Genomic DNA, 24,498 nt, shown 5'->3' with positions numbered 1-24,498 from the left:
TATATATATATACAAATATATGCATACATATATATATATATATACAAATATATACATATATATATATATACAAATATATGCATACATATATATATATATATACAAATATATACATACATATATATATATACAAATATATACATATATATATATACAAATATATACATATATATATACAAATATATACATACATATATATATATACAAATATATACATATATATATATATATATATACAAATATATACATATATATATATACAAATATATACATATATATATATACAAATATATACATATATATATATACAAATATACAAATATATACATATATATATACAAATATATACATACATATATATATATATATATATACAAATATATACATATATATATATATATATATATATATATATACATACAAATATGTACATACATATATATATATACAAATATATACATATATATATATATACAAATATATACATACATATATACAAATATATTCATACATATATATATACAAATATATACATACATATATATATACAAATATATACATACATATATATATACAAATATATACATACATATATATATACAAATATATACATACATATAGGTAGATACACACATATATATATATATATATACATATATATACATAAATATATATACATGAATATATATATACACATTTTGTTTGTAAACAAATTGAAAGTTTGAGCACTGTGCGATGAGCAAATGATAATTTAATAGGCATTTTAGGAGATATATTTACGGGCACTGATTCTTGGTTCAGTGGTTAGAGCTGCCGACTGTTAACACGATCGTTGTAGGTTCGATCCACGGCTGGGTAAAGGTGTATGTCTAGCCTCACTGATGAGTTGTGATACAACAAAACAGTATTGTATGTGGATGATTATATATACATATATATACATATGTACATACACACATACATATATATACATACACACATATATATACACACGCACACATACATACACACATATAAATAGATATAAATATACATATACATACACATCTATATCATATGTACATATATATACATATATACATACATATGTACATATATACAGATACATACACATCTATATCATATGTACATATATATACATATATACATACATATGTACATATATACAGATACATACATACATATACACATATATATACATATATACACACATATATACATATATACACACATATATACATATACACATATATATATATGCATATACACATATACACACATATATATACATATATATATACACATATATATATACATATATATATACACATATATACATATACATATATATATACACATATATACATATACATATATATATATATACATATATATATACACATATATACATATACACATATATACATATACACATATATATATATATATATATATATATATATATATATATAGTTATCTACATACAGTACTTCTTTGCTGTTTCGCAGCTCATCAGTGCTGCTAGAAAATCAACTACCTCAAGCCAGGATCAAAACCCACTGCCTGTATGACAGTCAAGGCTTTTAACTATTACGTTAATCGGCAGCTGTTGTGCAAGTCGTGAATTAACAATATTTTGACATCGTCTGAAATACCTAAGCTCGATTTTTTTACACAAAGAGCATCGCTTTATGCTAGTATATCTCAAACCCGTATTGTGAAGGAAGGAAAGAACGGGAAAATCGTGACGTCTTTTCTGTTACGACCACCACCAAACCGGATATGTTGGTCATAACTTAAGGCTAGACAATCGAAAAAAGGGGATGATTTTCGAAAATATCAGCGAACAAAGTGACCTCTCCCTGTAGAAAAGTGCCCAGTTGAGGGTGAAGAAATTAATGTTTTTAACCAATTTTTCAGTATTTGTCGTCTGAAGGGTCGAACTTCTAAACGATACTGATCTTGTGAAAATTCGTCGCCTTTGTCCAAAGTTTTAGGCAGACATGCAAACATACATAGATTTATATATTTGTAGCTCAAGTTTTCGACCCAAACTGATTAAAAAGCTTGCCGTATCTCGGAATACGTTTTAAGTAAAATTTCAAAAGTTTAGACCAGAAACTGTCATAGTAATTTGATAGAGACAGCAGAGGTCAAATTTTTTTAAACTTTCACCTATATTATGACCCCTTAACATTCAACAACTAAGTTATTAAGTTACAGCCATGTCCAAGAAACCTATATCTAAAATTTCAAGTGTTTAGAGCAAAAATTGGTAAATCGTTGAACTTTGACGCCTTAACAGCTAAATTTCTGGCCGAAAACTTATTACAAAGATTTTCCCAAACCTCACTACCCTGCATATCAAATTTCGAGTTTGTAAACTGAAAACTGACAGAGTTATTGTGTAGGGAAATGTACACAGACAGACACTTTCACTTTTATAGATATAAACACATTATATATATATATATATATATATATATATATATATATATGTATATATAAAAACACACATATATATACATATAAACACACACATAAAAAAATGGCTTCCTTCAGTCTTGACAGACTATGGTTACCCACAGTAAGGGTACCTGCGCATGAAATTTTCTTTTTTTGTGTGGAAAGAGTTGTGCAATCTTCAATCACACCTCTTCTGAGTTGACATTGTTGAATATCAGTGGCAAGTGGAGGTTCAGGACGACTGGAAACAATGCCGATATAAGCGGAAATTAAATACAGCATAGAATTCCCAAATGGTCACCCATCTGGTACTAGCCAGCCTCAACAGTGCTTAACTTCGGTTATCTGATGAGAATTAGTGTGTCAACGTGAGTATATATATATATATATATATGTATATATACACATAAACACACACATATACATAGATATGCATATAAATAAATATATATATATATATGCATATAAACATATATATATGCATATAAACATATATATATATGTATATAAACATATATATGCATATAAACATATATATATATATATATGCATATAAACATATATATATATGCATATAAACATATATATATATATATGCATATAAACATATATATATATGCATATAAACATATATATATATATATATGCATATAAACATATATATATATATATGCATATAAACATATATATATGCATATAAACATATATATATATATGCATATAAACATATATATATATGCATATAAACATATATATATATGCATATAAACATATATATATATGCATATAAACATATATATATATGCATATAAACATATATATATATATGCATATAAACATATATATATATATGCATATAAACATATATATATATATATATATATGCATATAAACATATATATATGCATATAAACATATATATATGCATATAAACATATATATATGCATATAAACATATATATATATATGCATATAAACATATATATATATGCATATAAACATATATATATATATGCATATAAACATATATATATATATGCATATAAACATATATATATATATGCATATAAACATATATATATATATGCATATAAACATATATATATATATGCATATAAACATATATATATATATGCATATAAACATATATATATATGCTTATACACATATATATATATGCTTATACACATATATATATATGCTTATACACATATATATATATGCTTATACACATATATATATGCATATACACATATATATATATGCTTATACACATATATATATATGCATATACACATATATATATGCATATACACATATATATATGCATATAAACATATATATATATGCATATAAACATATATATATATGCATATAAACATATATATATATATGCATATAAACATATATATATATATGCATATAAACATATATATATATGCATATAAACATATATATATATGCATATAAACATATATATATATGCATATAAACATACATATATATATATATGCCAATAAACATATATATCTATACATATAAACATATATATCTATAATATAAAGCTGAATGTGTGTGTGTGTGTGTGTGTGTGTGTGTGTGTGTTTGTGTGTGTGTGTGTGTGTGTGTGTCTCGTCATGAATAGGCTCCTATATGGTTGACTATTTTAAAAAACTGATTACATATAATGATAGAAGATGTATCGAGACACAGGAATGGGTATGTTTGATCTGGTAGAACGGTGGTTCATTAAAATTGTGGGGTCTGCGTTCGCGCCTGGTCCACAAAGTATGGAAATAAGAAATTTAAAAAATGTTTACAAGTGTTTTTGATATAGATGTACATAAGAATACTTTGATAAGTATGTTTTAAATTAAATAGGGATGGCATAATAAAATTGTGGGGTCTGCGTTCACGCCTGGCCTCCATAGAATGGAAATAGGCACAAACTTTATTAAACACTTTTCATATCTATCTGCGTAAGTATACTTTGATAATTATGTTTCAGTTTGAAGAAATATGATATAATAAAATTATGGGGTGTTTGTTCGCACCTGACCTCCATAGAATGGAAATATGTCACAAAGTTTAACAAGGTTTTTTAATATAGATCCACAGAATATTGTGATAAGTGTTTCAGTGTGAACAGGTATGGTATTATAAATTATGGGGTTTATCTATTTTAGTTTTACTTTCATCATATTTTGCTTTGTTTTTATACCCCCAAAGCAACCCAAATTTACAACCCTTCCTTTTCATAACCTATCATACTTTCATAAATCAGAGTCTATTGCCTGTAGGCTGTTTTTGAACCCAGTCAATGACGGGTACTTTTGCTAATATATATATATATATATATATATATATATATATATATATATGCAGGCATATAAACATATATATATATATATGCATATAAACATATATATTTATATACATATTAACATAAATATGAATATATTTGCATATATACACATGTATATGCATATTATATTAACATAAATATATGTACATATGCATACATACACGTATAAAAAAATTTACACTTAAATTCTATAAATAAAAATTTACAACAAATTCATTTCCGCAAGGAATGTAAAGAGTTAATGTTTTGTCCTTATTCCATGGAGTTCTAATGAATGGCTCATATTTTTAGAGAAAATGCAGTGAGCAAAATCATAAAATAGAATAAATAACTACAGCCTTGTAGTCTTGTATCCTTAAATGAAGATACAGGTCTAAAAGGCTGTAGTTCTCACAACACTCTTGTATGACTCAGAGTTTTGGACACTGTACAAAAGACAAATTCAACAGTCAAATGTTTTACAGAAAGGTTGTCTACAAGAAATTTGTGGAGTTAATTTAAGTGACAGGACTGCAAATGCTGAACTTTTCACCATGTGTGACATCGATAGTATTGAGTCCATTCTCATGAAATCACAGCTATGCAGTACTGACCATGTGTTGCATATGCAAGATGGAAGAATTCCAAAAATGTTTATGTACAGTCAACTTGACATTGATCACCGGACAGTAGGCCAACCATTATTTAGGTACAACAACAAATTAAAAAGCAATCTCCTAGCTGTTGAAATAAAACCCACTGCCTTAGAAGACCCTGTGATTGATCGTAATGAATGGAGGTCTACATACTTCAATGGCATTATGAAAAATGCAGCGTTAAACATTGTAAAACTGTGCCAACTAGGGAAAGAAATGAAGTATATATATATATATACACTTACAAATATACACATAGATATACATATGTACACATAAATATACATATGTATCATCGGCGGTCACTCGTGTCCGAGTAAGACTGTCCTCCGTTGTGGCTTCTGTGGGTCCTCAGGTGAGCATAGAGCCCAATCCTAGACCCAATTTGTCTTGTGCAATTTGGGCAGATAAAGGTAGTGGTGGTGGGGTGGGGTTGGATGTGTCTGGTTGATAATCTGTCCTTTCTGTGCTTGCGTTTATCCTCAGCAGCTTGATTTAGGTCACTACTATAAAGCGCAGCACCTTCGTGGACAGCGCTCCTCCATGCCAACCTGCTCCCAGCCACGTCCTCCCATGTCTCAAGGTCCATGTGAAACCGCTTTAGATTTGCTTTGATGTTGTCCTTATACCTCATCTTTTGGCCACCCTGGGCATGATTTCCCTCAACAAGCTGAGAGTAGAAAATCTGTTTTGGGAGGCGGAGATCCGGCATTTGGACAACATGTATATGTATATACAAACATATATATACAGATTTATACACATATATATATACATATGCATATGCACATACATATATACACATGTATAGACATATGCATATACACATTCATGGCATACTTACGTTTGTACTCCTCAAATTGGTGTGCATGACTGTCACCTCAGGAGGAATCCTCTTCTGATGGCAATACACAAGAAAGCCCGCAAACAGTTTGCTGAAGACATGTCAACAAAGCCCATAGATTACTGGAACCATATTCTATGGTCTAATGAGACGAAATTTAATTTGTTTCGTTCTGATGTCCATAGGCATGTGTGGCAGAGACCAGGTGAGGAGTACAAAGATGTGTCATGGCTACAGTCAAGCATGGTGGTGGGAATGTCATGGTCTGGGGCTGCATGAGTGCTGCAGGTATTGGAGAGTTACATTTCATTGAGGGAAACATGAACTCCAACATGTGCTGTCAAATACTGCAGCATGACAATGACCCAAAACACACATCCACGGCAACCAATGCTTTACTGAAGAGACTGAGGGTAAAGGTGATGGACTGGCCAATCATGTCTGCAGACTTGAACCCAATAGAACATCTTTGGGGCATTCTTAAGCAGAATGTGGAGATGCGCACAGTCTCAAATATCCACCAGCTCTGCGATGTCATAATTGAAGACTGGAAGCGCATTCCAGTGGCTACATGTGAAGCTCTGGTAAACACCATGCCCAGGACAGTAAAGGTAGTTTTGGATAATGATGGTAGCCATACAAAATATTGAGAGTTGACATGTATGCTAATATTGACAACTTTTTGTAAGGGGTGTACTCACTTTTGTTGCCAAGGATTTAGCTTTTAATGGCTATATTTTGAGGGGAAAATAAATGAACACTGTTATATATGCTGCAGACAGACTACTTTTCATTGTGTTAAAAATTCATTTTTTCAGTGTTGTCTTATGAAGAGATATACCTAAATATTTGAAGAAATGTAAGGGGTGTACTCACTATTGTGATATACTGTATATATATGCATATACACATACATATCTGCACAGACATATATATATACATATACACATATATATATACATTTATATATACACATACATATACACCCACATATACACGTACACACACACACATATATATATATACATACATATATATATATATATTATACTTTTATATAATTTCAATTAAGCAATTTACATGGTAACAACAGCGTCGTGACTATGTAAATTGTTTACTTGAAATCAAATAAAAATATATCTTGCTCTTTTTATTGATCACTATTAATAACCTTGTTAAATTCATTGGTTTTTATCTTTGGATACATTTTACCTGGAATATATATATATATATATATATATATATATATATAAATAAATATGAAAAGTACTTTTTGTTCAAACAAACATTATTAAAGATAACCAGGAACCTATATAGACAAGGTCTATAAGAGCAACAATCGTACATGAAAAAATTGGATTTTTCTCCTATGTAAACTTGATAATTTCACAATTCTTAACGCCTCACCTTTTATATATATATATTTAAATGATCAATTAGAGAAAGGAAAATTATGTTCACAACTTCTTTATTAACTCAGTGTTTGAGATGTAAAGGAAGACTTTAATGGAATGTTCAAATATCTATGTATCTCATATAGAGATCAAGTGTCAATTCAAAGTAGGGGCCCTTGGATTTCTGAGAACTTCAACCAAAGTAAAATGAAGCTAGTAGACATATACATATGCATTCATACATATATATATATATATATATATATGTATATATATATATATATATATATATATATACATACATACATACACATATATATTTTATATATATATTATATACATATACAAATATAACAACAGTCATGCCATAAGGAATATATCAACAAAGACAAGTATGTGTAAAAAGTAATGCATGATTAGCAATTAAATTTTTACTGATAAATATTATACGAAGTTACAAAATTGTACATAATAATTTGTTTTTTAATAAAAGAACTAAGGAAATAAGCTATTAGACAAAAGTTAAAGAACAATATTAATAATTTGCAAAAACTTTTAATTTACATTGCAAAAAGTCAATCGATGGAGCTTTTAAACAATAACTAAAAGGTCATTTATCATTAGGACTTCATTTTTATCCAATATGGCAATTCTACATGCAAAGCGCTCTTTTGAAGAAAAAAAAATTCATTATCGTTATTAAGAAAAATAGTTAATTTTAGAAATTTCTGAAAAAGTTCATAGGTCAAAGTGTCGTTCATTGTGTAATTATCCATAATTACAATGTCACCTGTCTGTTTAAATGTATATATGTACGTATATCTGCCTAAAACTTTCGATAGAGACGCTGGATTTTCACGAGATCAGTATCGTTTTGAAGCTTGGCGTCTCGGATGACAAATATCAGAAAAATTGGCCAAAAACATTAATTCCTTCACCCTCAACTGGGCAGTTTTCTACAAGGAGGGGCTAATTTTTTGTGAGCCATTTTTGCAAATCATTGTATGGGTTGGATCGACTTTGCCTAATTTTAATATTCCAAACTTCCAGTCGCGTCATGGAGTAGCGGTAAGACGTCAGATTTTCTTTCACTTTCTTTTCCGCCTTCGCGTCACAGGCAAGTTAGGTATAAAGTCAATAAAATTTTAGATGAAACCAAGGACAAGCAGACTTCCAAAAACATCACAAAGAGAAAATTAAAGAATTGTTAGAATCTATATGAATTGCCAGTAAATTTAAAGAAAAGACAGATAAAATCTCAAGGAAAATGGTTGCTCGCAGGTTAAAAAATGCAGGATTGCATGCCTGTATTCCAACTTGGGAAAATCTCTTTTCAAAGTGAAAGCCTGTTCAACAGCAGATATCTTAACTGTAGTCTCTGAACATATATACCATTCACTGGACAAAACAGAGGAGGGTAGAGCGGTAGCTCTTGATATATCTAAGGCTTTTGACAGGGTATGGCATGATGGTCTTCTAAGGAAAATTAGATCATATAATATCACTGGAAGAATACACAATGTAATTAAATCCTTCTTAAGTAAGAGAAAAATACAAGTTGTCCTCGACGGTCGTACATCTAAACAATATGATATAAATGCGGGAGTACCCCAGGGATCTATCCTTGGACCTTTATTATTCCTGATATTCATAAATGACCTCCCTGATAAAATTGTTTCGGAGATGGGTATATTTGCTGATGACACCACCTCTATAACAGGCATGGGGGGAAAACAAATGAACACATGTCTAAGGAAATGGCAGAAACACTAGAGGATGACCTCCAATCTGTAGTGGAATGGGGACACAAATGGATGGTCACATACAATGCTGCCAAGACTAAGCTTGTTTCTTTCAATAACTACAAGAAACCTTTTCTACCATCAATAGCAATGGCTAAGACTACACTGCCTGAAAGTACTTTCTTTAAACTCCTCGGCCTAACATTTACAGGGAACATGAACTGGAATATATACATTGAGAGCATTGCCAAGGTTGCTGCAAAGAAGGTGGGCTCTCTCTCTACCGTGCCAGAAAATTACTTATGCCTGAAAGTATTCTGTACCTCTATAAAGCCACCATTCACCCATCTATGGAGTATTGCTGTCACATTTGGGCTGGTGCATCTGCTGCTTGTCTCTCACTCTAGGACAGGGTTCAAAAAAGAGTCGCCAACCTGATAGGTCCTGAACTGTCATCTAAGCTTCAGCCTTTGTCCCATCGACGAAATGTTGCATCTCTCTGCGTGTTCTACAAATACTTTAATGGTGGCTGCTCTGACGAACTGCAAGCACTTGTACCTCCTCGACGTGACTACCCCCGACAAACCCGACAAGCAACTAATTCCCATCCCTTTACAGTAGAGATCCCTAGGTATAAGAAAGCCTTTTACTCCAATAGTTTCTTCCCCAGAACTGGTAGTCTTTGGAACTCCCTTCCGGGATACTGCCTTCCCAACTGTACTGATATGTAGAAGTTCAAGTGTAATGTGAACAAACATCTTTCTACTCATCTCCCTTCATAATGCCCCCACAAATTGTCCCCGATAGTAGCCCTCTACTTCAAAATGGCACTTGCCTTGTTTGGAGTGAAGATTGAATAAAAAAAAAAAATTTTTTTTTTAAAAAAGCTAAAGGGCACATCTGGAGTATGCAAGAAAACATGTTGTCTGAACTACTATGCAGTGGGATACAATTCATTTCGGTTACAACTCCAAATTAAATATATTTGGTTCTTAGAGCAATAGAACATGTAAAAGCCTGTCTTCTCAATGTGTTAAGAAAACCATTAAGTTTAGTGGCATCAATGTGATGATTTCATCTGCAGGAGTTGACCCTATCATCCACATACATGGCAATATCAATGCTTTACAAATGGTTTCTCCAGTAGCATGTGGTACCAAGATTACACCATAATCTTTATGAAGCTCATAATTAACCTTGCCACAAGACTCAGAAGGTTATGTATTTCTCTGAAGAAGAAGGAATCGCCGTAATGAAATGTTCAATACAGTGCCCTGACCTCAATGCAATAGAAAATGTTTAAAATATAATTGAAGAAAGGGCTCAGAAAAGAAACACAAACAACCAGGATCATCAATGGAAGTTATTGAAAGATGAATGAGAAGGAATTAATGCTGATTTTTATAATAAACTAGTATAGCTACCCAGTGTTGCCGGCTGGAGAGAGCTGGTATGCTAAAGATACTGAGTAACCCCCAGCACTAAAAAAAAAAAGAAGAACTTTTGTTTCAAACAAAATAGTAGTGAGTGCCTGTGTGACCGCAAAAAAAAAAGCTCAAACTTGTAACGCGAAAGAGGAAAAAAGCTAACGCGCTAGCTAAAACTTATGATGTTATGACAAGTCAAAATAAAGCTTTTTAAACGAACATTGAAATTGCTAGGCATATGACTCGCAAAAACATTAAAGCAAAAAGTGACTCCTCTTTGCAAAAAACGGCCCAGTTGACCAGCACAGAATTAATCTTTTTGGCCAATTTTCAGATATTTTTATTTTTTTTGCCCAATAGATTGACCTTTCTAACGATACCAATTTTTTCTTGGTCCAATGCGTCTATCAAAAGATTTTGGCAGACATACAGACACACACATACAAACACACATTTTCCCTTTTATATGATAGAATTCGATCATGTGGTCAACGAAGCAGAGCAATCATTGTAAATAAGATGATGTTTACCAAATATTAAATTTTGTTGATATTTTGTTTACAATCAAGTATTAACGAGATCGTTCTTTAATTTTGTTCCAGTAGTTTATTTCTTTTATTTCATTTAATCTTTATTTAAAAAAGAACAAAAAAAAACCTTTTATGTAAAATCTGGTAACTTATGCATGTAATTTATGCATTACAACCGAATTTTTATTTGGTAATCATGCATTACTTTTTAAATAATACACATATTTATATCTTTGTTGTTTCCGTTTATCATATTAAGGCCGCTACTGCACACACACACACACACACACACACACACACACACACACACACACACACACACACACACACACACACACACAAGGTGCCTTAAAGAAGTTTCCAGACATTTTTTTGTACAGGCATTTCAAATTGAAAATTCAGTGTGTTATTGCTATACATCTTATGAAATAATTGACTAATTTTTATGATTCCAAGTTCAAATGAACAGCTACAGCAGAAATTGGAATACACCCCACTAAAGCCTAATTCTCACAGCTGGTGAATTTCAACAATACAATCTGGACAAAGGCATTTTAGAAGAACTATATGCAATAAAATTCTATTTTAAACTTAGAAAAAATACCACATATGGAATGCTTCAGACTACTTTTGGACGATTTTGCATGAATCAGGCATCAGTTTTTTGACCGTTTGGCATAAGAGATTCAAGGAAGGTATGGAGTCTGTGAGGGATGATGAAAGGTGTAGGAAGAGCAAGGAAGTCAGAACACCAGAGTTGCTTGCCCAAATAAAGAATTTTATGAATAAGGACCGTCATGTGTTTTTATAGAGACAATAAGTGCAGTTTGATGTCAGTGTGGGAACTGTGCCATCATTATTCGTGAGGATCTGAAGATGTGACAGATTTGTGTGAAGTTTGTTCTAAGGGTGCTCAGAAAAGATCAGAAAGAAAGATGTTGTCACGACAGCAGGGATATTTAATTGTCAAGCTGATCAATTTAGATCCCACTGTTCTTGATGCTCTGGTGACCTGCAATTAAAGCTGGATCTACGGTTATGACCCAGAGACCAAGAGACAGAGTTCCCAGTGGAAGCATGCTGGCTCCCCCAGACCTAAGAAGGCCAGATTTAGTAAATCCACCCAGAAACTTATCATCTCTTTTTTGACAGCACCAGGCATGATCTACATGCACTAGGCTCCCACTGGACGGATAGTCAACAAGCAATACTATGTTTTAAGGGAGTTCAGAAAGAGATTCTGTTGGAAGAGGCCAACACTCTTTAAATCGGATCAGTGGCATTTCCACCAGGACAATGCACTAGTTCACAACTCCATCCTTGTCACAGACTATTTGACCAAGATGGGCATCAAGACAGTTCCTCACCCTCCCTATAGTTTAGACCTTGTTCCTTATGACTTTTGGTTATTCTCTAAGCTCAAGGAAAAAGGCTGTCATTATGAGACAATTGACAATATGAAAGAGGCTATGACAAGGGTCATTGACATGCTCACACAAGAGGACATCCATGGGATCTTCCAGAAGTTGTTGGAATTGTACAATAAGTGTATTGCAGGTGGAGGAAATTACTTTGAAGGGGACTAGAGTTTCATGTGTGGACTATAAATAAAAGTGCCCATACAAAAAAGTCTGGAAGCACACATGTATACATTCAGTAAATACACACACATATACATATACACACATTTTATTTCAATTTGTATGGAAATGGTAGACTTTAGAACTTTAAACCTAAATGAAACATGTTTTGCAGAGTTTTGTTTACGCTTATTATTTATATATTTTTCTTTAGATTTCTCTCATATTTTGTCTTCTTGATGTGCATAAATATTTTTTTAAATTAAGTTAATGTTAATTATAAGAACAAAAAATAATTTGAAATAACTAAAAATATAATCTCATTTCAAAGAGAGTCATATGAGAAAGCATAATCTCAGGTTTTAATTAAATTTACTACTACTACTACTACTACTACTACTACTACTACACATGCATATAAAAAGTCACTGATTTTAATTCGTTTTTAATGAGTTATATTTTAATTTTTCTTTGTAAATATTTAAAAAAAATGATATAAATCAAATCAAATAAAAAATATTAAAAATTATACAAAATGTATTATGTTAAACTTATGCAAAATAGAGGATGTGCAAACAAGTAATAGAACATTTCAGAATGAACACAACTGTGGCATTATCTCTCTGAAAGACGGATCATAGAATGTGGGTGTCGTATTAAGCCCTTGGCTAATGAGTCACAATTTAAAGACAGTTTGTTTAAGTTTTTGCTAGCCATGCAACAATAATATCCCCCAAAATGTGCCAAGCAGGTGAATATAGCCAGTTTAGAAAAAAATTGACCAGGACATATTTTTCCATTTAGCAACTGAAAGATCGTTTTGGCAGATATAATGGTAGACCGATTGCAGTACATTTGAGAGCATTAGTGTCTCGTCCTTTCAGGTTCATATTCCCATAAATTATAATAGCTACAGAAGTATCAAGGAACAAAACTAATTCCAAGGAATATAGAATAAATTGTATGGACAGACAAGATAATGCATTATTTTAAATGTAATTTGACTAAGCATTTTGCCGGCTATTGTACAAGTTTCAATTCTAGAAAAAAAATGCCAATACTTTTGTGGATTCAGACAACTTTACTTTGTTTAATGCTGATTAATGTTATCGAAAATAATATTCTGATGTAATAATGTCCAATCTTGTGAAAGAGACATTGAATATGGTAATGTTGAACTCTGCTTCTTTATGAAATATTGCTGGCGAAGTTTGGTTTAATGTACTCTTCGATACATTAAATTACCAGAATAAGCAATTAGTGAAAACTGTTAGATCAAACAAAATATTTTGTTTTACAGATGGAGTGGAGGCAAAAGCTATTGAAACAGTTACATTTCCTGTGACAATAGAGAATATAAAAGGTGTCAGTGGTTATATTGAAGCTAACATCATCCAAAATGATTTACTCCTGCTTTATTAAGTCATAAATCGATGAAAACTTCAGGAATACAACTAAATTTGAAAACCAGCTGTCACATTTTTGGCAAATATATTAAATTGCAAACAACAACTTCTGGACATTATAATCTGCAACTAATATGTTTTTGGAGGTTAAAATACACCATGTATAGTGTTACATTGTAAGACTTTAAAAGGATGTTATTGAGGTGAAAAAAAAAGAGGGGAACAAATTGCATAGACAGTTTGTTCATGCATCTAAAGAAAAATTAATAATTTTGGTTAAAGGCAGTAAGGAATTTCTAAATCAGATCAAAGATGTTTGTGATACTTTTTCAGTTTGCCGGAGGTTTAGAAGACCCTTCCTAGATCAGTTTGTAAGATTGACTCTTAGTAACAGATTTAATGACATTATATGTTTAAATTTAAAAGAACATCAACATAACCAATGCTGGATTTTGCACATAATTGACACATCCCTCAGATACTCTACTGCCAGATTGATAAAAACCAAGAAGAATGAAGAAATTATTCACAACATATTTTTAATCAACACACTACCAAACAATATTGTTGAATCGATACACCATGTTCCTGAACAACACAGAACAATCTCATTGAACCGATACGTTATCAGAGCAATATTTTTCAACCACCCCTGGATGACTTATCGACTTGTTTTTTATAGCTGTTGACCGAAACTAAATCGTCGCTTTGGGGTAAAATAGATGTAGCTTATTAGTAGACTTGATTCGCAATCGAAAGGCCCCAGGTTCACTTTTTGCTGCAGGTAGGCCAGACTCATATACTTATGTATTTTTGCACATGCTCGGCACACTCCTCCCTGATCTCGAAATCACACAAATGATAATGCTGGGCAGGCCATTTCCTCTTGGTATTTCACTTTAAAGGTACAGGCTCAGGAACTTCCTCAGCAGTGCCTGCATCTACTGCATCATTAAACTCTTCCTGCTCTGGATCATTGGGTGCATCATCTTCTGAGAAGCTTTCTTCATCTGGTTGTTCATACATCACTGCTTATGCAATTATGACACCATGCTTTATGACGCACATCTTTTATGTGGCATGGTGTTCTATCAACTGAGATCGAGTGTTGGCTATTTATTTTTGTCACTGTTCCTGTGCCAAACTGTGTCTTACATCTTCCCCCTGGATTCTCCCTCCTTGCATGGATTAGCAACTGTAGTATCGGGCACCATCACTTCATCGATACCCTGGACACGGATCTTATAATTGTAAAGCACATTCGTAGATGTCGTCATGGCCGTCTTGTCGTCCTTAGGTGTTACGTTGTGCCAGTACACTGCCTTTAAGATCGTGCACTTTGTTCTTGACGCAAAGCTATTTATTGTGTGATTGAACCTTTCAATTATTCCATTTTTGGAGGGTATGTGGGTGCACCGAAATCTAATGTGCATGCCCTACATCTGTGTAAAGTCAGCAAATGTCTTCCTGCAAAACGCTGCACAATTATCTGTGAGTAATTTGGTCGGCAGCCCCCTTTCACAAAATATACTCTACAACAGCTTAATGATGCTAGCAGAATCCTCTCGGTGCAACTACCTCCAAAGGGCCACAGTCTATCAACATCAAGACTAACTGAGTGCCGAAATGGGTTATATCCATAGCAACCCTGCTCTAAGTTTCTGGAATGTCAAGCATACCTGGCTTCCAATGCACCGAGGCTGGATCTATTGACTGGCCTTCTTTACAATCCCCAACTACTGACCGCACTTCAATTTAAGTCATTAGTGGGTTGGCTAACTTCACAAAATACCATGTCCTTTTCACACCGGGATGTCCACTAGATCGTTGAATTATCTGTATCTGAGACACGTTTTCGTGTTCTATGGCCACAGCAAACACAAGTTCTCTGGGTTCTGTCACTTTATGGATCTCATTTAACCACTGCTATGGCACTTGAATAAGTTTGTCAGTTCTGTTATTGTGAGATTCAATGAGCCCTACATCGATTGTGGAGAGGCGACGCCTAATTAACATTTCTGAGGCTGCTTTGGTGTGCACTCTCATCTATCCAGACAAAGTGTCAGTTATCCACTGATATATACTAGCAGAGTCCGTTCGTAAATGTATAGTTTTGGCTTTACACTGTAATGCAAGGTTGACACCTCGCAGAACAGCATCAAGCTCAGTTAAATTTATGTGCTTGTTTTCATGTATTGCGCAGAACCAGCTTGCATCCTCTGCCACAAAACCATTGATATTCACAACCATGTCTGTAGCAATGGAACTAGCGTCCACCCACACTGTAACATCTTCTCCACGGATACACCAGTCACCTTTCACTGGATCATCCTGGGCTGTTCTCAAACAAATGTCTTCGATCATCCATGCTAAAATAGTGTCTCGCACTTTGTCATCCCATCCAGTCATCATCATATTTGCTCTTCATTTTACAAATGCTGTGGCAACATGTAATCAGCCACACACTGGGAAATGACCAGTCAGTTTCCCGTACTGAAAATACAATTCGGCGAGTAAGTCTATCGATCACTGCTGGAAGGTCACTTCCATGCCACCATAAAAATTTTTCGTGCTCCTTCTGGACACATAATCCCAATATGCATGAGCCCAGTCTCAGCTGGTCTGGGGTCTTGCTTTCCAGACCAAACTCCTCCTACTCGTGTTCCTTGACACGAGTTGCCAAACACATTTACAAAAATGTTGTCAATATACGATAACGTAGACGTGTTTATAGTCTTATCCTGGCTGAGGACGGTATTAACAATGGCCCATATTATTAAAAGGGCAACATTAAGCTCAAATCCGAGGTGACTAAGACAATATTGTTGTCCCTTGATCTTTCCTGATTGGAACGACCACAGAGATTTGTCAACATGTACTTGCAAATAGGCTCGGCATTGATCCAGGACTGCAACGTTTGGTCCCTGTTGTCACCATTACCTCATTTTTTGTAAGCAAACATCTGCGTTGGCCGTATGCACATCCACATACTCATTTAGCTTCTGATAATCCATAACAGACTGCACTTCCTGTTTGTTCTCTGCATAACAGGCATAAGGGGGATTAGACCTTTAGAGGGCCAAGTTTGTCCTCAGGATATGGCAGCAGCCAACCACTATCGATCTATACCTGCAATTTACGATTCCTCATGAATTCGTGTTGGGGATGGATACTCTGCAAGTCTATTTTTCAACGTAAGTGGAGGTTGGTCGCCAGCCCATTTCCACGAAGACAGGCTCAGTAATGGTGATTGCAGCAAAATTGGTCTTGCTGAAATGTGGAAAAATCACCTCACTTGCATTAGACATTTTCTTCGTCCATTCGTTGCAACATGATTTGTGAACCAGTGACTGTGTGCATCCAGTATCCACTAGAGCTGTACACGGTAGTCCACTGATGTGAACAGTGATAACCGGCAATGTGCCATTTAGGGGATGTTTAGGGGATGAAACTGCTCGTTTTCCAGATACAAACATCCAAATGGTTGATTCTAACAAGTCTTCCGCATGTTCCAGCAATCCACCAATGAATGCACTGATTGCAAGCATTGATCTGATGTGCCACCAATCAGGACCGCATAGTTCTGCCAAAAATATGTTGACTGTTTCATCTGGTTGGAGGCAGCGTGCTGCAAACTACATCCATGCAGCGAAAGGATCCAAAGCAAATGCTGTGTAAAGTGTTTTCTTTATACACTCAAAATTGACCCACTTTTCCTCACTTTATTGTTGGTACACAGTATATGTGCCACCTGACAAGTGCATCAGAATGATGCACTCACTCAGCTGACATATTAGTTCAGCTTTCTCCACCACTCCACTATTGACTGTGTATATATTTATATCACAAGTGACAGCATGGTCCTGAACAAATTCGTTCGCGCAATTCCAAACAATACTGCCAAATTCGTCACGCCACAGAACAATATTGTTGATTAGACACACGTTCTTGAGCAACACTGTCGACCGACATGACACGACATTAAACAATATCGCTGAATCAACATGCCACCGAACAATATTGTGGAATTGATACACCATTTCCTCAAGCAACACTGAACAATCTTGTCGAACTGACAGACCATGATACGAAATACAGAAACGCGAGACATGTTATCATAGCAATATTTTTCAACCACCCCCGAATGAATTATTGGCTTGTTTTTATAGCCATTGAGTGAAACTAAATCGTTTCTTTGGGGTAAAATGGATGTAGCTGATTAGTAGACTTGATTTGCAATCGAAAGGTCCAAGGTTCACTTTTCGCTGCAGGTAGCCCCGACTCATATACTTGTGCACTTTTACACATGCTCGGCACACTGTAGTGAGTGTGTGGTTTTTCATTAGTGTATTAGAAGCAGTGTCCAGGTTATTTTGTGTAGGTTGTCTGGAAGAGATGCTGTATACTCATGATTTGGTACTTGCTTATGAAACAATGGAAGAGCTACTTAAAGTTAAAATTTGAAAGAATCATATGGGAAATAAAGATCTGAGAGTGACTATTACCAACACAAAAGTGATAATCAGTAGTTGTAGTATTAAGAAAGCTCCTTTGCTCGGTTTGTGGCAAGAAATTCAATTTTTTGAAGTACTGGTAGGTTGAGAGAGGATAACCAACTTGTGTGCAAAAACATGTACAACACTGGAGATGGATGAGAACTCAGATATGGACACAGTATATCTGGATGGCAAAGATATTGAGATTGTTGAGAATTTTTTTTTTTTACTACTTATCAAGGCCAAGAGGTCACTCGAGGATAAGAGTTAAAGAGTGTACAGTAGAAATTGGACACTATAATAATTGTTAGTAATGGAAATTCGGTAAATTTGTTAACTTATATGGAACGGCTCATCAAAAAACTTGTTTACATTAGACTTGAAGACAACCATATTGTAGTCAGCTGGAAAGCAGAAAAACGGAAGACAATTCCATAGGTGTGCAGTTCTAAGAAAGAAGCTTTGCTCATGGAATCTACGCTTAGGTTTAGGCACAGATAAAGAGTCAGGGAAACTAGTGATAGTGTTTTCTGCTAGACGGGTGTTTCTTGTGAAAGTTTGGCGAGGGGGGACCATAGAATGAAGTTCAGCCGAGCACCTGCTATGAAAATAATGATAAAGCAGAAATAAACTCACAACATTTCTTCTGTGAGAAAGAGGTTGCAGGGAAGAGAAAAAGACATCCCCTACGATGCTACGAAATCTATTTTGAACTCTATCAAGGCAGGATAAGTTCTTTCTAGCAGCTCCTGCCCAAATGTGGCAACAGTACTCCATCCTTGGACGTACCATGCTCTTATATAGATAGAGAATTGCATCAGCAATGAGATATTAACTGGATCGATAGAAGGATCCCACCATTTTTCCAGCGGCCTTGGCAACGGATTTAATGTATGTGTTCCATTTAAGATCAGGAGTAAAGTTCAAACCCAGAAGCTTGTCAAAACATAAGGCCTCCCCAAGACGAGAGCCATTCATTTCAATTGATGCCAGATGGGGATCAGAGCATTGATGATGTAAAGATAAAAGCTTGGTTATAGATGCATTAAAAGTAACCAGCCACCTCTGTCCTCATTGTACCACTTGCTCAAGATCAGAGAAGAGAGAATTAGAGAGAACTTGGTCATTTACGGTCTTAAATGTGCTACCATAGATAGTAGTGTCATCAGCATAAATGTCTACGAATGGTGTAACGATGCGACTTGGAAGATCTGTTAACTTGGTGATATCATGGGAAGCTGGAGCAGGAGCTTGTGGCAGAGTTAAGAGCAGATGAAATAAGTTCAGGGAGCTTCTTCCATTACTAAACAGCAAAACATTTCCACTGCTGACCAAGAAAAAACCTCTCAGTATGCATGTGTATGCATTATGACGATGTATGGAAGTGAAAACTAACCACTGAGGGTTGAAAACATATGTTGCATAGAAAGAAATGATATAATAATCATATAATGGATGTGTAATGTGAGTCCTAAAGAAAAGCTTTGCCTTAATGACTTTAGAGGAAGATTAAATTCGGACAGTAGAGAGAGATGTATGTAGAAGAGTAAACTAAGATGGTATGACCACATTGAAAGATGAGAGGTTTGGATTAGTAGATGCAGAACAGTTGAGGTAGCAAGTTCGATTCACATTAGAAGATCAAAAACATTTAAGGAAGTGATAAAGATAGACTTGAGGGAAACAGGGATAAATAAAGACCTGTCCAGATATAGATTATTTTGTAGGCAATTTCTGAAAGCTATCCAATGTATATGGGCATGTAAAATAGACATTAACTTGATGATGATGATGATGATGATGATGATGATGATGATGATGATTCCCTACTTTACTTTTTTATGATCTTTAGGCAACAACTTATCAGAATTTCAATCATGGTATCATTTAACTATAACAAAATAATCCCGGGTGATTAGAAAAAGCATGGTAGTAAATAAGTATTATAATGAATTGTAGGTCAGGGGTGTGGGTAGCTGTTGAGTTTGGAATGTGACTGTGATTGTTCTGATTTCAGAATTAAGAAGAGAATTAAAATAACATTTTTTTTTCTTGTATTTTGAGCTACACATCTTTGAGGAATGTGTTAAAAACAATTTTCCAAATTATGTCACTGATTAAGAGATCATCAGAAATAAACAAGAGAGTGAAGCTTGCTAAGGAGATGATTGCATCTGTAAGGCAGAAATCTAGCAAGACAATGTCGACATTCTACTAAAATAAACTGTAAGTGCTTCTTGTTTTGATTCTTAATTTTAGCTGCAATACTTTTCATATTTTTGGACCTGTAAAGAACTGGGCATGTGTCAATTTAAAAATCGTAACTTTTAAGATAAAATTGTTTGGCACGTTTATGTTTCAATTTTCTTAAATTTTTAATAAGGAAATGTAGTTTGCTTGAAGCATCATGTGCAATCTCTCTCTCTCTCTCTCTCTCTCTATATATATATATATATATATATATATATATAATGTCAGAGAAGGCTATCACAACGCAAGCGATGGAAATATGTCACCGAGGACAAAAACGAAGTGATTCTTTTTTTAATAGTAAATCTTGTTTAGTCACAACTTCTACACTGTGACCTAATGTATATGACCGTATTCCATATGTTTCAAGGTAAGACCTTGAATAAAAATATTTTGAATATAACAGAAAATACATGTCCAACATGTTCGATTCTATTTAAGTGCTTCTTGTTGCAGGAAAATGTGGCACAAAGCCGGAAGTTGCAGTAAAAATGTTTTTTTAATAGTCTGTACTGCAATGAAGTTGACTGATCATCAGTATTTTTAAATACTGGGCAGATCAACAACATTTCCAATGAGATAGAAAGTATTTCCCTTTTAAGCAATGATTGAATACATTTGTAAAGATAGGAGCAACTTTAAATCGAAGACGTATATCAAATCTATCGCCAAGGTTGCTGGAAAAATCGTTGGATCATTTTATCACTTCAGTAAGTATCCCACTTCCTACACAATCTTCTACTTTTACAAGAACCAAATCTGTCCTAAAATGAAGTATTGTTGTCATATCCATGACTTCTGGAAAATCTACAACAGCATAGTAAATAATGGGCAATCAACAATTCCCCCACTATCCAACATCCATGAGGTTTTTTGCTCAGCAACCAAGAAGGCTAACATGCTTGCCAGTCGGTTTGCCTCCAACTCCACACTGGACCCTGCTAACCACCCACTCCCTGACTTTCCTTTGCAGACAGACGCCACACAAGATGATCTGAAAATCATCCCTTCTCAGGTGCATACTATCATAAAAAATCTTGACACTTCAAAAGCATGTGGATCTGATCTCATCCCGGCTGTGCTATTAAAAAAATGCTCCGCCAAAGTAGCTCCAGTTCTCTCCAAACTTTACAATAAATGCCTTAATGAATCTTGCTTTCCTGTCTGCTGGAAAATTGCTTCTGTGGTACTAGTTTTCAAGAATTCTGGTGAAAGAACTGGCCCATTAAATTATCGCCCCATTAGCCTCCTCCCACTTTTCATCAAAATATTTGAGTCCATAATTAACAAGCTCTAGTCCATCACCTTACAGATGCTAAACTTTTGATTGACCAACAATATGGATTTAGGCAAGCCCCTTCCACAGCAGACATCCTAACTGTAATCTCTGAACGTATATACCATTCACTGGACAAAGTAGGGGAGGGTAGAGTGGTAGCTCTAGATATATCTAAGACTTTTGACAGGGTATGGCATGAAGGTCCTTTCAGGAAAATCAGATCATACAGTATCACTGGATGAATACTTAACATAATTAAATCCTTCTTAGATAAGAGAAAAATCCAGGTTGTCCTCGATGGTCATACATCTAATAAATATGGTATAAATGCGAGAGTGCATCAAGGGTCTATCCTTGGACCTCTATTATTCCTAATATTCATAAATGAGCTCCCTGACAAAATTGTCGCCGAGATGTGTATATATGCTGATGACACCATGCTCTATAACAGACACAATAGGAAAACAAATGAAAACATACCTAAAGAATGGCAGAAACACTAGAGGATGACCGTCAATCTGTAGTGGAATAGGAACAAAACTAGATGGTCACATTTAATGCTGCCAAGACTAAACTTGTTTCCTTCATTAATTACAAGAAACCTTCTCTACCACCAATAGCAATGGTCAAAAACTCTTTATCTGAAAGTATGTCTTTAAAACTCCTTGGCCTACCATTCACAGGAGACATGTTGGAACAATTACATTGAGAGAATTGCCAGAACCGCCGCGAAGAAGGTAGGTTCTCTCTACCGTGCTAGAAAGCTACTAACGCCCAAAAGTATCCTGTACCTCTATAAGACCACCATTCGCCCATGTATGGAGTATTGTTGTCATATTTGGACTGGTGCATCTCCCACTAGTCTATCGCTCCTAGACAAGGTTCAAAAGAGAGTCGCCAACCTGATAGGTCCTGAACTGCCATCTAAGCTTCAGCCTCTGTCCCATTGATGAAATGTTGCATCGCTCTGCCTGTTCTACAAGTACTTTAATGGTGAATGTTCAGACGAACTGCAAGCACTAGCACCCCTCGACGTAAATACCCCCAACAAACAGCTAAATCCCACCCCTTCACAGTAGAGATCCGTAGATGTAAGAGAGACATCTACTACAATTATTTTCTTCCCCAGAACCGCTAGACTTTGGAATTCCCTTCTGGGTCCCTGCTTCCCCAAATGTACTGACATGCAGAAGTTCAAGTGTAACGTGAACCGACATCTTGCTACCCAACTCCCTGCATAGTACTCCTGTAGCTTATGTCCCTGATAATAACACCCTACATCAAAGTGGCAATGTGCCTTGTTTGGGGTGAAAATGTAATTAAGAAAAAAAAAAAAATATCTGGGAAGGAGCTGCTCAGAGCGCCCTTTCCTGCATTAACAGAGTTTAAATTTGGCCTTGAAACCTAGTAGGTGATATTCTTTTCCCCTCCTAGCAATTTCTTTTCCACAACCACTGTCAACAGTTTCCCCCACTCTCTATCTGTGCCTAAATCTAAATGCAAATTCTATGAACAATGTTTCTTTCCTAGAAGTTCCTATCTGTGGAATTCTATACGGCAGGGCTATTTTCCAGCTGATTACAACACTGCCATTTTCAAGTCCAATGTAAATAAGTTCCCATTCAGCCATCTTCTTAAATAATTGAATTCTACTCAATTTCCACCACTACTGATCATTACAGTGTTGTCTCACACTTACACTCACAAACTCTTATACTTGAGTGACCTTCAGGCCTTGATAAGTATTGATACCCAAGTAAAAAAAAAAAAGTTCTGACTGTAATTTCTTAAAAACAATGACTGGAATGTTGCCCTGCTGGCATTAAAGTTCTCGATATAATTTTCCACTATTCAATACAAACACACAATTTAATTTGGAAAACAAGATTTCAATCTTAAAAAGAACTAACTTACTCCATAAACATTTTAAAGTAATTTAGAAGCATTTAAACTGTCATATAAAAAGTGGTTCAAACTTGCTTTAAATTTCTTCAGAAATCCTCATGTATAAAAAAATTGAAAATTTTGGAAGGGTTTACTTCTAATAACTTTATAAATAGAGATTAAAATGGCATCATCTTTAT

At 34.3% G+C, this 24,498-nt stretch overlaps 1 protein-coding gene across 1 annotated transcript in view; it reads right to left on the bottom strand.

Moving 5' to 3' along the window:
- Positions 1–24,498, bottom strand: part of LOC145291527 (uncharacterized) — a 1,250,821-nt gene that overhangs the window by 143,659 nt on the left and 1,082,664 nt on the right. The gene's annotated exons all lie outside the window — the stretch shown is intronic.

The sequence above is a fragment of the Euprymna scolopes genome, chromosome 12 (genome assembly GCF_053919585.1).
Source record: "Euprymna scolopes isolate OS-2025 chromosome 12, ASM5391958v1, whole genome shotgun sequence".
NCBI classification, from domain to species: domain Eukaryota; kingdom Metazoa; phylum Mollusca; class Cephalopoda; order Sepiida; family Sepiolidae; genus Euprymna; species Euprymna scolopes.
Note: the sequence above shows the minus strand (reverse complement) of the source record. Positions and strands in the feature narration are given on the sequence as shown.